General features: G+C 33.8%; 1 non-coding gene across 1 annotated transcript; it reads left to right on the forward strand.

Moving 5' to 3' along the window:
- The first annotated feature begins 14,761 nt into the window (after positions 1-14,761).
- On the forward strand, positions 14,762-14,868 carry LOC114237695 (U6 spliceosomal RNA). The gene has a single exon (XR_003623210.1). It is a non-coding gene; the product is annotated as a U6 spliceosomal RNA (small nuclear RNA).
- Positions 14,869-15,175: the final 307 nt, after the last annotated feature.

Genomic DNA, 15,175 nt, shown 5'->3' on the forward strand with positions numbered 1-15,175 from the left:
AGTTCCTAAAATTTTGAAGGCATCATGTCCTTCAGTAGGGGAATAGATAAAGTGTGATACATCCAGACAATGTAATATTATTCAGCACTACAAAGAAATGAGCTATCAAGCCATGAAAAAAACATGAAGGAAACTTAAATGCCTATTACTAAGTGGAAAAAGCCAATCTGAAAAGGCTATTGGAAACCTAATACTGCTCTAAAAATAAAGTCTTAAAAACAAAAGCTTTTCATTATGTGCAGAGCCCCAGAGTTGTGAAGGGACACTCTGATGAGGAAGTATGAGAAATTGAATGTGGCTAAACAATCGTGATACGGGAGTAACTGCAGGGAATAATTTGAAGAAAGGTTGGAGCCACATCGTGAAAGATCGTAAATGCCTAACTAGGAAGTGTGGATATCCTACAGTTAATGGGAAGTTTTCAAAAAGGAAAGTGATGTGATGGCATTTGCTATTTGAAGACAACTCAGGTAACACTGTAGAAGACTCACTACATTGTGGGATGTTTCAAAGAGAGAAAAATGTCAATGAATGAAGCGTATTCATTCAATATAAGTCTTGGTTAGGCAAAATTCTGTAAAGTGTATTGATTTAGAAGGTTTTGGCCCTTGTCTCACTTTATGAGAGGTGGTGTAGCATAAATGTATAGCCTGGTAAGCTTGAGACCTTAGGCAAATTATATAATTTCTTGTTGTTTATCCAAGTAGAAGGGATACTGTTAGTGATTTCACAAAGGCTTGCCAAAATTGTGAGAAATAGTAGATGTTAAGCTCCTGAACTAAAGTGAGTGACAAAAATAGATGCATACTTGTTATAAGTCTTATGCTTATGGACAAACTTTCTAAAGATTAATTTCAAGAATGGTTTTAATTTTACTTATAATCAACAAAATGCCATTGGCCTGTTTTGCTTAACAAATGCCTGTAATTTTCTTTCCTATAAATACAATTTCAATGTTGTATGACTGGGTTATTTCTGTTCCTCAGGTTCTATTTACTACAACATTATATATACTCTAGCAACAGTGGGGTGGAGGAGAACTTTAAACCACACTGACCGAAACCTGTTTCTACTTGGAATTCAAGATGGAAATTGGCCCTCCTTGGTGTGACATAACAGTCCCTGTGTGCCACTACTTACCATGGCTGATGGCAGTAACTCACTTGATGCCCAATAACAATGAGCCACCATAAGATGTCCCAATAAGCCAGGTGATGATAAGATTCTACACCATTAATGTGGCTGCAGAATAGATTTGAACATTTATGGTGATGTATCAATGAATGATCTCATTGAACAGGGAAGTTGAAGTGGCAAAAAGAAATCAATTCTCAGGCTTTTGGAATGTTAGATTGTGTGAAGTTTAATATTATGTAAATGAGAAGTTATCTATCCCTTTATTCACTATTTTTGATCAAGTTCTCCTAGCGCCTATTTGAACATATAGTTCAGCATTTCTTAAAATTATCTTTAAAAGATACACTTATGCATAATCATTATTGAGAAACGTAGGATTTACTGAAGACCTAGGAGAGATATTAAGTCACACACTCCTAATAAAAAACAAAACTCTGTAAAAGTATCTACTTGAAAGAACCATAATTTATTTCATTTTGCCCATGATTCTTACCCTCACAAAATGCTCAGTTTTGCTGGTGGCTTTTCTTTTTTACATATTTCCTCTAGACATTTCTAATCACTCTCTATTTTTTGTTGTTGTTGTTTTGTTTTTTTTTATACTGCAGGTTCTTATTAGGCATCAGTGTATACATGTCAATCCCAATTGCCCAATTCAGCACAACACCATCCCCACCCCACCGCACTTTTCCCCCCTTGGTGTCCATATGTCTGTTCTCTACATCTGTGTCTCAACTTCTGCCCTGCAAACCGGCTCATCTGTACCATTTTTCTAGGTTCCACATACATGCGTTAATATACAATATTTGTTTTTCTCTTTCTGACTTACTTCACTCTGTATGACAGTCTCTAGATCCATCCACGTCTCAACAAATGACTCAATTTCATTCCTTTTTATGGCTAAGTAATATTCCATTGTATATATGTACCACCTCTTCTTTATCCATTTGTCTGTTGATGGGCATTTAGGTTGCTTCCATGACCTGGCTATTGTAAATAGTGCTGCAATGAATATTCGGGTGCATGTGTCTTTTTGAATTACGGTTTTCTCTGGGTATATGCCCAGTAGTGGGATTGCTGGGTCATGTGGTAATTCTATTTTTAGCTTTTTAAGGAACCTCCATATTGTTCTCCATAGTGGCTGTATCAATTTACATTCCCACCAACAGTGCAAGAGGGTTCCTTTTTCTCCACACCCTCTCCAGCATTTGTTGTTTGTAGATGTTCTGATGATGCCCATTCTAACTGGTGTGAGGTGATACCTCATTGTAGTTTTGATTTGCATTTCTCTAATAATTAGTGATGTTGAGCATCTTTTCATGTGCTTCATGGCCGTCTGTATGCCTTCTTTGGAGAAATGTCTATTTAGGTCTTCTGCCCATTTTTGGATTGGTGTGTTTGTTTCTTTAATATTGAGCTGAATGAGCTGTTTATATATTTTGGAAATTAATCCTTTGTCCATTGATTCGTTTGCAAATATTTTCTCCCATTCTGAGGGTTGTCTTTTCGTCTTCTTTATGGTTTCCTTTGCTGTGCAAAAGCTTTGAAGTTTCATTAGGTCCCATTTGTTTATTTTTGTTTTTTATTTCCATTACTCTAGGAGGTGGATCAAAAAAGACCTTGCTGTGATTTATGTCAAAGAGTGTTCTTCCTATGTTTTCCTCTAAGAGTTTTATAGTGTCCAGTCTTACATTTAAGTCTCGAATCCATTTTGAGTTTATTTTTGTGTATGGTGTTAGGGACTATTCTAATTTCATTCTTTTACATGTAGCTGTCCAGTTTTCCCAGCACCACTTCTTGAAGAGACTGTCTTTTCTCCATTGTATATCTTTGCCTCCTTTGTCATAGATTAGTTGACCATAGGTGTGTGGGTTTATCTCTGGGCTTTCTATCTTGTTCCATTGATCTATGTTTCTGTTTTTGTGCCAATACCATATTGTCTTGATTACTGTAGCTTTGTAGTATAGTCTGAAGTCAGGGAGTCTGATTCCTTCAGCTCCGTTTTTTTCCCTCAAGACTGCTTTTGCTATTCGGGGTCTTTTGTGTCTCCATACAAATTTTAAGATGATTTGTTCTAGCTCCATAAAAAATGTCATTGGTAATTTGATAGGGATTGCATTGAATCTGTAGATTGCTTTGGGTAGTATAGTCATTTTCACAATGTTGATTCTTCCAATCCAAGAACATGGTATATCTCTCCATGTGTTGGTATCATCTTTAATTTCTTTCATCAGTGTCTTATAGTTTTCTGCATACAGGTCTTTTGTCTCCCTAGGTAGGTTTATTCCTAGGTATTTTATTCTTTTTGTTGCAATGGTAAATGGGAGTGTTTCCTAATTTCTCTTTCAGATTTTTCATCATTAGTGTATAGGAATGCAAGAGATTTCTGTGCATTCATTTTGTATCCTGCAACTTTACCATATTCATTAATTAGCTCTAGCAGTTTTCTGGTGGCAGTTTTAGGATTCTCTATGTATAATATCACGTCATCCGCAAACAGTGACAGTTTTACTTCTTCCTTTCCAATTTGTATTCCTTTTATTTCTTTTTCTTCTCTGATTGCCGTGGCTAGGACTTCCAGAACTATGTTGAATAATAGTGGTGAGAGTGGACATCCTTGTCTCGTTCCTGATCTTAGAGGAAATGCTTTCAGTTTTTCACCATTGAGAATGATGTTTGCTGTGGGTTTGTCATATATGGCCTTTATTATGTTGAGGTAGGTTCCCTCTATGCCCACTTTCTGGAGAGTTTTTATCATAAGTGGGTGTTGAATTTTGTCAAAAGCTTTTTCTGCATCTATTGAGATGATCATATGGTTTTTATTCTTCAATTTGTTAATATGGTGTATCACATTGATTGATTTGTGTATATTGAAGAATCCTTGCATCCCTGGGATAAATCCCACTTGATCGTGGTGTATGATCCTTTTAATGTGTTGTTGGATTCTGTTTGCTAGTATTTTGTTGAGGATTTTTGCATCTATATTCATCAGTGATATTGGTCTGTAATTTTCTTTCTTTGTAGTGTCTTTGTCTGGTTTTGGTATCAGGGTGATGGTGGCCGCATAGAATGAGTTTGGGAGTGTTCCTCCCTCTGCTATATTTTGGAAGAGTTTGAGAAGATTAGGTGTTAGCTCTTCTCTAAATGTTTGATCGAATTCACCTGTGAAGCCATCTGGTCCTGGACTTTTGTTTGTTGGAAGATTTTTAATCACAGTTTCAATTTCATTGCTTGTGATTGGTCTGTTCATATTTTCTGTTTCTTCCTGGTTCAGTCTTGGAAGGTTATACCTTTCTAGGAATTTGTCCATTTCTTCCAGGTTGTCCATTTTATTAGCATAAAGTTGCTTGTAGTAGTCTCTTAGGATGCTTTGTATTTCTGCAGTGTCTGTTGTAACTTCTCCTTTTTCATTTCTGATTTTATTGATTTGAGTCCTCTCCCTCTTTTTCTTGATGAGTCTGTCTAATGGCTTATCAATTTTTATTTATCTTCTCAAAGAACCAGCTTTTAGATTTATTGATCTTTGCTATTGTTTTCTTTGTTTCTATTTCATTTATTTCTGCTCTGATCTTTATGATTTCTTTCCTTCTGCTAACTTTCGGTTTTGTTTGTTCTTCTTTCTCTAGTTTCTTTAAGTGTAAGGTTAGATTGTTTACTTGAGATTTTTCTTGTTTCTTTAGGTAGGCTTGTATAGCTATAAACTTCCCTCTTAGAACTGCTTTTGCTGCATCCCATAGGTTTTGGGTCATCGTGTTTTCATTGTCATTTGTCTCTAGGTATATTTTTGATTTCCTCTTTGATTTCTTCAGTGATCTCTTGGTTATTTAGTAACGTATTGTTTAGCCTCCATGTGTTTGTCTTTTTTATGTTTTTTCCCTGTAATTCATTTCTAATCTCATAGCATTGTGGTCAGAAAAGATGCTTGATATGATTTCAATTTTCTTAAATTTACTGAGGCTTGATTTGTGACCCAAGATGTGATCTATCCTGGAGAATGTTCCGTGCACACTTGAGAATAATGTGTAATCTGCTGTTTTTAGATGGAATGTCCTATAAATATCAATTAAATCTATCTGGTCTATTGTGCCATTTAAAGCTTCTGTTTCCTTATTAATTTTCATTTTGGATGATCTGTCCATTGGTGTAAGTGAGGTGTTAAAGTCCCCCACTATTATTGTGTTACTGTCAATTTCCTCTTTTATGGCTGTTAGCAGTTGCCTTATGTATTGAGGTGCTCCTATGTTGGGTGTATATATATTTATAATCGTTATATCTTCTTCTTGGATTGATCCCTTGATCATTATGTAGTGTCCTTCCTTGTCTCTTGTAACATTCTTTACTTTAAAGTCTATTTTATCTGATATGAGTATAGCTACTCCAGCTTTCTTTTGATTTCCATTTGCATGGAATATCTTTTTCCATCCCCTCACTTTCAGTCTGAATGTGTCCCTATGTCTGAAGTGGGTCTCTTGTAGACAGCATATATATGGGTCTTGTTTTTATATCCATTCAGCAAGCCTGTGCCTTTTGGTTGGAGCATTTAATTCATTCATGTTTAAGGTAGTTATCAATATGTATATTCCTATGACCATTTTCTTAATTGTTTTGGGTTTGTTTTTTTAGGTCCTTTTCTTCTCTTGTGTTTCCCACTTAGAGAAGTTCCTTTAGCATTTGTTGTAGAGCTGGTTTGGTGGTGCTGAATTCTCTTAGCTTTTGCTTGTCTGTAAAGCTTTTGATTTCTCCATCAAATCTAAATGAGATCCTTGCTGGGTAGAGTAATCTTGGTTGTAGGTTCTTCCTTTTCATCACTTTAAGTATATTATGCCACTCCCTTCTGGCTTGTAGAGTTTCTGCTGAGAAATCAGCTGTTAACCTTATGGGAGTTCCCTTGTATGTTATTTGTCATTTTTCCCTTGCTGCTTTCAATAATTTTTCTTTGTCTTTAATTTTTGCCCTTTTGATTACTATGTGTCTCAGCGTGTTTCTCCTTGGGTTTTTCCTGTATGGGACTCTGCGCTTCCTGGACTTGGGTGGCTATTTCCTTTCCCATGTTAGGGAAGTTTTCTACTATAATCTCTTCAAATATTTTCTCTGGTCCTTTCTCTCTCTCTTCTCCTTCTGGGACCCCTATAATGTGAATGTTGTTGCGTTTAATGTTGTCCCAGAGGTCTCTTATGCTGTCTTCATTTCTTTTCATTCTTTTTTCTTTAGTCTGTTCCACAGCAGTGAATTCCACCATTCTGTCTCAAGGTCACTTATCTGTTCTTCTGCCTCAGTTATTCTGCTATTGATTCCTTCTAGTGTAGTTTTCATTTCAGTTATTGTATTGGTCATCTCTGTTTGTTTGTTCTTTAATTCTTCTAGGTCTTTGTTAATCATTTCTTGCATCTTCTCAATCTTTGCCTCCATTCTTATTCCGAGGTCCTGGATCATCTTCACTATCATTATTCTGAATTCTTTTTCTGGAAGGTTGCCTATCTCCACTTCATTTAGTTGTTTTTCTGGGTTTTTTTCTTGTTCCTTCTTCTGATATATAGCCCTTTGCCTTTTCATCTTGTCTATCTTTCTGTAACTGTGGGTTTTGGTCCACAGGCTGCAGGATTGTAGTTCTTCTTGCTTCTGCTGTCTGTCCTCTGGTGGTTGAGGCTATCTAAGAGGTTTGATGGGAGGCTCTGGTGGTAGGTAGAGCTGACTCTTACTCTCTATTTTGATGTGGAATAATTTAGTTCTGCTCCTAGCTTCCATTTCCAAATTCACATATGAAATTCATAAGATGTTCAGAGTGAAATCTCCCTCTTCCTATGGTACATTTGATATATTTTATTAAAATATCACTATCCCGAGAATGAGTCACATCTCAAGAAGAATAATAGAAGCTTTTTAAAAAATATTTTATAATATTTATAATATTAACCATGAGAGAGAAAACAGTTTAAAAAGCAAGAGCCAATATGCCTGGGAGGTGGGATTTGTAGATGTTGAATTTTAACATGTTATATGATTTTGTAACATCCAGGTGTGATGTCTAGTATACTATTGGAAAGAAAGTTTTTGTACTATGGCCAGGGATGGATTGGCAACTGATTAGTTAAGGTGAGAGGAATATGTAAGAAATGATCTTAACATATAGACTAAAATGCAATAGGGCTGGAATGAAGTGCCCTAAAAGGGAGGAAAATTCTTGCAGACCTTTCATACCCCCATGCCCTTGAGGCTGCCTAATCAGCAACTGTATTTACTTTCAGGTCACCCACTTGATATCCAATAGATAACCAACTTTCCCAATCTCTCAATATATCATAAGAAACCAATATGCATGTTATTTTAGTTACTTAACAATATGTAATAAATAGAAAATTTCTTTTAACTTTAAAATTTAGATGATGTAAAAGGCACATTAACATTTTTCTTAATGTTTATATCCCTTGTTTTAGACTGATTATAACTTGGACTCTGACATTTGCCAAGAAAGCAATTAGTTTGAGTATTGAATTTTTCTTGACAAAAAATTACATTGTGTTTTTCTGTCATACTAGTAGGATATTACTATAACTCTTAAAATTTTAAGTTTTTACTTCTATAAATTGCTAAGTTCTATGCTTAGAGCATATCTAATAATAATGATAATAGTAATAAAACTGATAGCAACAACTAATATTTACAGATCCAAGGGCTATTCTAAGGATTTTATATTTGTTAGTATATTTCGTTCTTAAAATAATCTTATGAACTAGATAATTTATGAAGTAGATAATAGAATGTATTAAGTTCTCTTTGATCCTTAATTCAGACAGGTGGAAAATGAGCAAGAGAAGGGTAAAAAAAACCTGATCAAACTTGCACAGCTGGTAAATTTGAATCTAGGTAGTCAGGTTCCAGCATTGATGCTCTTAAAACTATACAATACTGTAGTCTTGTTATCTGTCTTTGGCAACAATGATATTTCAAAAATTCAAAATGGCTATTACTTACCTAAATATGCAATTTATAAGTGGATAGGACTTTAAAAATTTGTGACTTCTGACTCCAGGGTAAGGTCTTTGTTTGTTTCTTTATTTGCTTCATGGTTATTTTTCCTTGTTTTCTTTTTACTTTAGACCCTACTGCCACATAAACATTGGCAAACTTTGGAGAGAAAAGGCTGATGGTCAGAACAAGTTATTATTTCACGTAAATTAATCAGCTAGTGCCTGATAACATGCTGAGTGTATACAAATTATTTAGATTCAGTACTGGAATCAAATGACAAAATATGCAATTCCCATCCTCTTAAGAGTGAGCTGATGATCAAGACTTAGTTACTTGCTTCTAAAGAATAAAAGATTGAAAGGGAAACATAGTCGCTTTATAGAGGATAAACCTGGCAAACATTACCTTAGCCAAGTGATCAAAGCTAACATCATTGGGAATAAAGCACATTGTCAAGTACTTCCTCATGTGAGGTCAGAAGAAGAAAACCTCATCTCTATGGTATTCTTCCTCAAAATCCATCAGCATAGTCTAAGCTTGAGAAAACATCAGAAAAAAAAAAGTCAAATTGACAGACATAAAAATATGACCTTGAAAAGTATCAAATTTATGAAAAAATATTGAGAAAATGTCAGAGATTAGAAGAGACAAGGAGAAATAATAACTGAAAACAATATTTTATTTTCTGTTGGATCCTGGAACCACAAGGGAAAAAATACTTAGGGGTGAAATCCAATAAAGTTTTTAATTTAGTTGCCAATGTTGTGCCAATTTACATTTCTCAGTAAGGAGGTTTTGGGTTAAGAAATCTGACATGGTTCTGAAGCATCCAGTACTGATAACAGTCTGCACCCCAAGTTTAGACTTTCAGTTATATGGGCATTGACGCTTCAATTGGAAAACTGGCTAATGGTACCCAAACTCATCAAGATATAAAACCTAAGGATGTCTTGTAACTTTAAAGACTACCTAGTCAATCTCTAATCCTTGTTTGAATGTGTTCTACAAACTTTTCTACAAGAAAGCCATCCACTTGGTCTGAAATAACTCCACAAGTAAACAAAGCTCCTGTCTTCACAGTGGCCTGAAAATGAAAGTGCAGCATGGTGGAAAATATAATAAACAAGGATTCCTAATTGCTCTATTGTTGTAAAACTATGAGGCAGGCAAGGATTATTGAGAGTAGGCTTCCTGCTGGCTGTGCCTCTATGCTAGCCCTGAAATCTGGCTACTTCAAGTAAGGAGCATTGGCAGCTGCTAGAAGAAGCACACTACTGGATTTATTGTTCTGTTTTTTCCTGCTTCAAAGTGCTATCTTAGATATAGGTAATGGCTGTTTCCCAGGGTTGCTATCCCATGGCTCTTCATCCAATTCTCTGGGCAACTATTACCTCTAAGCTGAAACTGCCAGTCAAGAATTTATTGGAAAGTGGAAGAGAAGTGTCAGTATAGTTTAACTTCACACTTTATTTAGTTATGTTATTCATATATTTTTTAGTGAAATATGTTATAACAAGAAAAGTTAAGAAATATGTTTCTTTATAAGGGGTTTTTAGCGGTATTATTATTATTTTTTTAAATAGCCACATGTGGCTAGTGGATTTCTTAGTGGACAGCACAGATCTAGATTTTTATTTTTAGATCTTTATTTATTTATTTGATTGCACTGGTCTTAGTTGTGGCTCCCCAGGTCCTTAGTCGCAGCATGTGAGCTCATTAGTTGCAGCTCCCGGGCTCCTTACTTGTGGCATGTGAACTCTTAACTGCGGCATGTGAACTTTTAGTTGTGTCATGAATGTGGGATCTAGTTCTCTGCATTGGAAGCATGGAGTCTTATCCACTGCAGCACCAGGGAAGCCCCTAGAGATATTATTTCAAATAAGAGTTTCCTATCACTTCAACTAAATTAGAATATTATTAAGCATATGTAGTTTAAAAAATTTCTTTTGTTTTAGACCGCTTTCCTAAACTATTGAGTGAAAAGCATGGTTTATTTAACTCAGCTACTCAACTGTGAAAAGCCTCACTCTTTGGCATTAACAAAAATAAACAAGTTGCTACCACTCACTTGGTGACTTTTATCCTGAGCATCAAAGTCTAATGACATAAAGACTCAATAGGTAGGAAAAAAAGGTGAGAGTGAGCCTTCCAACCTCAAATTTAAAAAAAGAAAAGCTACCACTAAAATTCTTTGCATATGAAGGTTTGCATATGAAGTTCTGTTTTTAAAATGTCTTTTACTAGAGATAAATAGAAAATGTGGAAGGTTAAATAATTTACCTTAATAATTTAATTTATAAAGAAAGCTCTGTAGTTGTCCTGGACTTTCATACCTCAAAACAGATTATACATGTGTGTGTGCATATATAAATATATTAGCACAACCTAAAGCTTACATGTATGTCATTATCATCTATAATAATAATTATAAGATGATGCTTTTTGCAAATGCCTAGGAAATCCAGATAGCCAGGAGAATGGATTATCTGGGGAGTCAAAAGATGACTGCCAAAAAAAATCGAGATTTATTATAGGAAATTTTCCAAAAAGGTCTGAAGCCATGGGGTCAGATTCATGGCTCGCTCTGCAGTGAAATTACTTGTCAAATTCAGGTCTTGCAAGTTCTTGGTGTCATCATTCTGAACATTAATTAATGTTAACATATAGTTGGAGTGTAGCAAGTAGGGTTTTACGATATTATTCTTAGTAGGTCAAGAATATCTCTGACCAAATCCCCCACTTTCGATTAGTTTCAACTCAATATTAATGATATTTATCAAGCATTTACTATTTTCTAAAAGTTCTATCACTGAGAGAATAAAAGGTAGTTGGGAGAATTTCATTGATCCAGATAGTTTTTGATAGTATTTTGCTTATATAATGATTTCTGATATATTTATTAAATTATATATTTAATATAATTTCTGATATATTTAATCACTTGAAATCATAAGAGGAAAATAAAATATCATTTTCAACAAGAATGCCATATTTATGATGTAGATATAACTAGGCTGTTTTGGAGCTTTGGTTATAAAGGAAAGGAATGCTCAGCACAATTTGAGAGTTCTCACAAATTTCTGGAAAGAAACTTTTTACATATAAAGTATAACTATGATCCAATGACCAAAAACTTTAGATAAGACTATGATTTAAAATGAATTGGCACCTCAAAAATAAAATTTTTGTCAGCTATCCATGAATAACATAAAAGAGCAAATTAGATGAGAACTATCTAAAATGCACAGTAAGCAAGCCTGAAGACCTTTTGCAAGATTCTGTATGTTCTTCCTTCCTCACTTCCATCCTTCCTTCCTTCTTTTCTTCCTTCCTTTCTTGTTTTTTTCTTTCTTGTTTAATTCTAAGAGGTTAGAAGAAATACACATAACCAAAGAATACAAAAGTGTGACAAAAACATGGAAAAGATGTGTCAGGAAGCTCTGTCCTCAAAATGAGATGTGGCTTGTGAGCCTGTGGAATGTAAGAAAAGTGGGGCTTCTGGGAATGTTTGCAGAGGAAGGTAAAAGAGAAAGAGAGGTCAACCTGCTTGAGGCAGGTGCTATTATTTTAATAGAAGTTATAAAAAGGAGCCGACCTTACTCTAATTTGTCTTCTATTTCCATCATCGAGTAGAAGTTCTTCAAACTTAAGGGTGGGATAAATGTAGAAAAGAAAGAATTGAATCCTTAAAGCAGATATTGCAAGGTTTAATGCATATAGACACCAGAAAGATAACATAGAGAGGCATGCAGGGCATAAAAGAAAGAGGATAATGTGGAACTGTAAAGAACTGAAAAGCACATCTTTATCTAAAGCAATTCACGCTCCATTATAAAAAATAAAAACACATTCTATGAAGAAAATGCTGCCCAGTGACCCTTCCTTTTCTGCTATCCTTTTTGTCAAAACTCCTAGAAATCCTTGTCTGGGCTTTCAATTCTAGTACTGCAGTGTATAAGATGTCTTGAAAAAAAAAACCCACTACATAACACCCATGAATAGTGAATGCATTATAGCAAACATTATTTGTTTGATTGATAGATTTGGTTCCTCTTTGGTTTGGTTTGTTTTAAGTCATTATTTACAGCTCAAGAAAGCAAGTGAGAGAAATATCAGTGGTCAGATAAAAAATGGGAGCTAGAAACAAGAAGTAAGTCAGTGTATATTTTAAGCTACTCTGGTGCCCATACAAACACTGATAACTAAGAGAATATTTTAGTATTTGTTCAGGCAACGGGAGAAGTGGATGGGTCCACTGCAAATAGAATTGTGGCACCCACATAAAACTGGAACCCATCCAGTGAAATTCTCAGTGAAAGAATTAGATGGAAAACTCACTGAATTGTCAAAGGGAGATAACATTCATTAACTGTCTTGAAATGGGTTTTGGGTTCAAAAAGGTGTCATTTGAGAATTGAGTCATTTATCTGCCCTAGCATAGATTTGTGATTTGCATATATCTTCTTTGTGTAGCCATTGATACCTGCAGACAAATATTAACTTTGAAAGACCCACAAAAGAAAAGTGATGCTCAGCTAAACAAATGATCTGAAGTAATAGAATCAGCATGTCGGAAAAAGAGACAAATGTTCATTTGTCTGATGTTGCAGACCACTGTGGGAATGATGAACAGTTCAATAAATGCTGTTAGGGTAATAATAAAATATGACTGAATTCTTACCTTACACCATGTAGACAATTCAATTACAGGTGAATTAAATATTAGCTAAGACAATGAAACTTGAAACTTTTAGAATAAAACATGCAATAATATATTGATAACTTCTGGAAAGAAAAGGATTTCTTGACACAAAATACATTATATTGAAAGTATTGACAAGTTGACTATATTTCTTTAAATGTATTTAATTACAACTAGAAAAATTAAAAGACAACTATATTCCAAGAAAAGATAATTACAATATATTTAACCAACTTTTGTTAATATAAATTATAACATATATTATATATGAATTAAAATTAAGAGCAGTAATGTGAAGTCAGTTTAAGAAATATATGCAAAAGAAAATAACAGACAATCTACAAAAGACGATAACAGAATCACCAATAAATAATGTTAAAGATGATCACCTTCACTATCAAACAGAAAGTTGTGAAATAGGAAACATAAAAAGATATCTTTTCATACTTATCAAACATTTTTTAAGTTATAAAAATAACAAGAATTGTCAAAGGTGTACTATGACACAACTGTTATATTCTACTAGAGGAAATATAAAGTGGTACCATCAAACAAGTTTACAATTGAGAAGAAATTGCAAATGTGAAAATGCATAGCAAACACTAGCAAATGTGAAAATTTGTGTATCTTAGGACCCAATAATCCAAATACATAGCCTTACCTGTGCACAAACTGACATTTACAATAAGCATCTTTCTGAATATTAAAAAACAAGAAAAACCAAAAATATCAATCAACAAAAAGAGTTGGTAAAACCCATCATATGATTTATACAGTAACTAGTAACGTTAATAAACTATAGCCACACATGTCAGCTTTGGTGCATTTCATATACATTTGAATAGAATATATTTGAATTGAAAAACACCCGCAAGAATTAATGTGATATATTTACTTTGCACACAGTTTAAAAGTAGGCATAAAAGACTCTTTTTTTTTAAAATTATATGCATCAAAAAATTATAAGCCAAAGCACAGGAATAATTAAGTTATTATAGGAATTTCACCTAGTACCCAAGGAAGGGGAAATACAAACAATGAAGGATATTAAGGAGTTCTATTAAATTTTAATGCTTATTAAATTAACTATATAGATATATATTGTATTATTTGCACATATTTATATATAATACAATTACAATATATACCTAATTTAAAAGGGTAATTAAAATCCTCCACCTTTTTTATTGTAATCTGTTTAGTTCCCATATCTACACTGAAATTATATTCAAGGTCACAAGTGTTCTCTAAATTTCTAAACCAAAAACTAATATGAGTCTTCATCTTAATTTCTTTGGTAGTTTTGAACATGATTGCTGACTCCCTTCCTCTTTGTTATATAAAAATGCATTTAAGTATGAAACACTATACTTTGTGAAAAACTGTATGTGTACCTGTGTGAATTTTTTCAATATGATTTTTCTTCCTTTCCATCTTCTTTTATTTTCCTACTGGAATTCAAAGTATAAGAATATTAGACCACTTATTGTTGTTGTTCGGTTCCTTATTTTCCCCCATACCAACCTTTTTTTCCTCTTTTACTTCATTTTTGTGTTGTTTTTTTTCCCTGTGCCTTCAGGAGTACTAATCTTCATTTTTGTGTCAAATCTACAGATAAACCCATTCTGTGAATTGGCTTTATTTTAGTTTTTGCATTATTTTTAGATCTAGATGGTCCTTTAGGTTCCCCTTAATAATTTCAGTTTCTTTCTATATTATGTTGATATATTTCTTTAATCCTTGAATATATTTGTAATAGATATTTTTAAGTTTTTTTTTTTTTTTTCATTCTATCTAAGGCATGGCTCTTCTGAAGATGCTACTGAATGTCACAGATATTTAATGGCATCTTCACACTCATGCAATGTGTCTATATCACACTCATCAGGCAAGCATCTTTCTTTTTAAGTTTTAAAATAACAAAATAACAAATGCTGTCAAACATGTGCAGCATTGCTCACTTCGGCAGCACATATACTAAAATTGGAATGACACAGAGAAGATTAGCATGGCCTCTGTGCAAGGAAGACATGCAAATTAATGGAACATTCCATATTTTTACTAGAGAAAGAAGAAAAAACAAAACCCAAAGTTAACAGAAGGAAATAAATCATAAAGATCAGAGCAGAAATAAATGAAATAGAAGCAAAGAAAAAAATAACAAAGATCAATAAAACTAAAAGCTGGTTCTTTGAGAAGATAAACAATATTGATAAACCATTAGCCAGACTCATCAAGAAAAAGAGGGAGAGGACTCAAATCAATAAAATTTGAAATGAAAAAGGAGAAGTTACAACACACACTGCAGAAATACAAAGCTTCCTAAGAGACTACTAAGCAACGCTATGCCGATAAAATTGGCAACCT

The sequence above is a fragment of the Balaenoptera acutorostrata genome, chromosome 12 (genome assembly GCF_949987535.1).
Source record: "Balaenoptera acutorostrata chromosome 12, mBalAcu1.1, whole genome shotgun sequence".
Lineage (NCBI taxonomy): Eukaryota > Metazoa > Chordata > Mammalia > Artiodactyla > Balaenopteridae > Balaenoptera > Balaenoptera acutorostrata.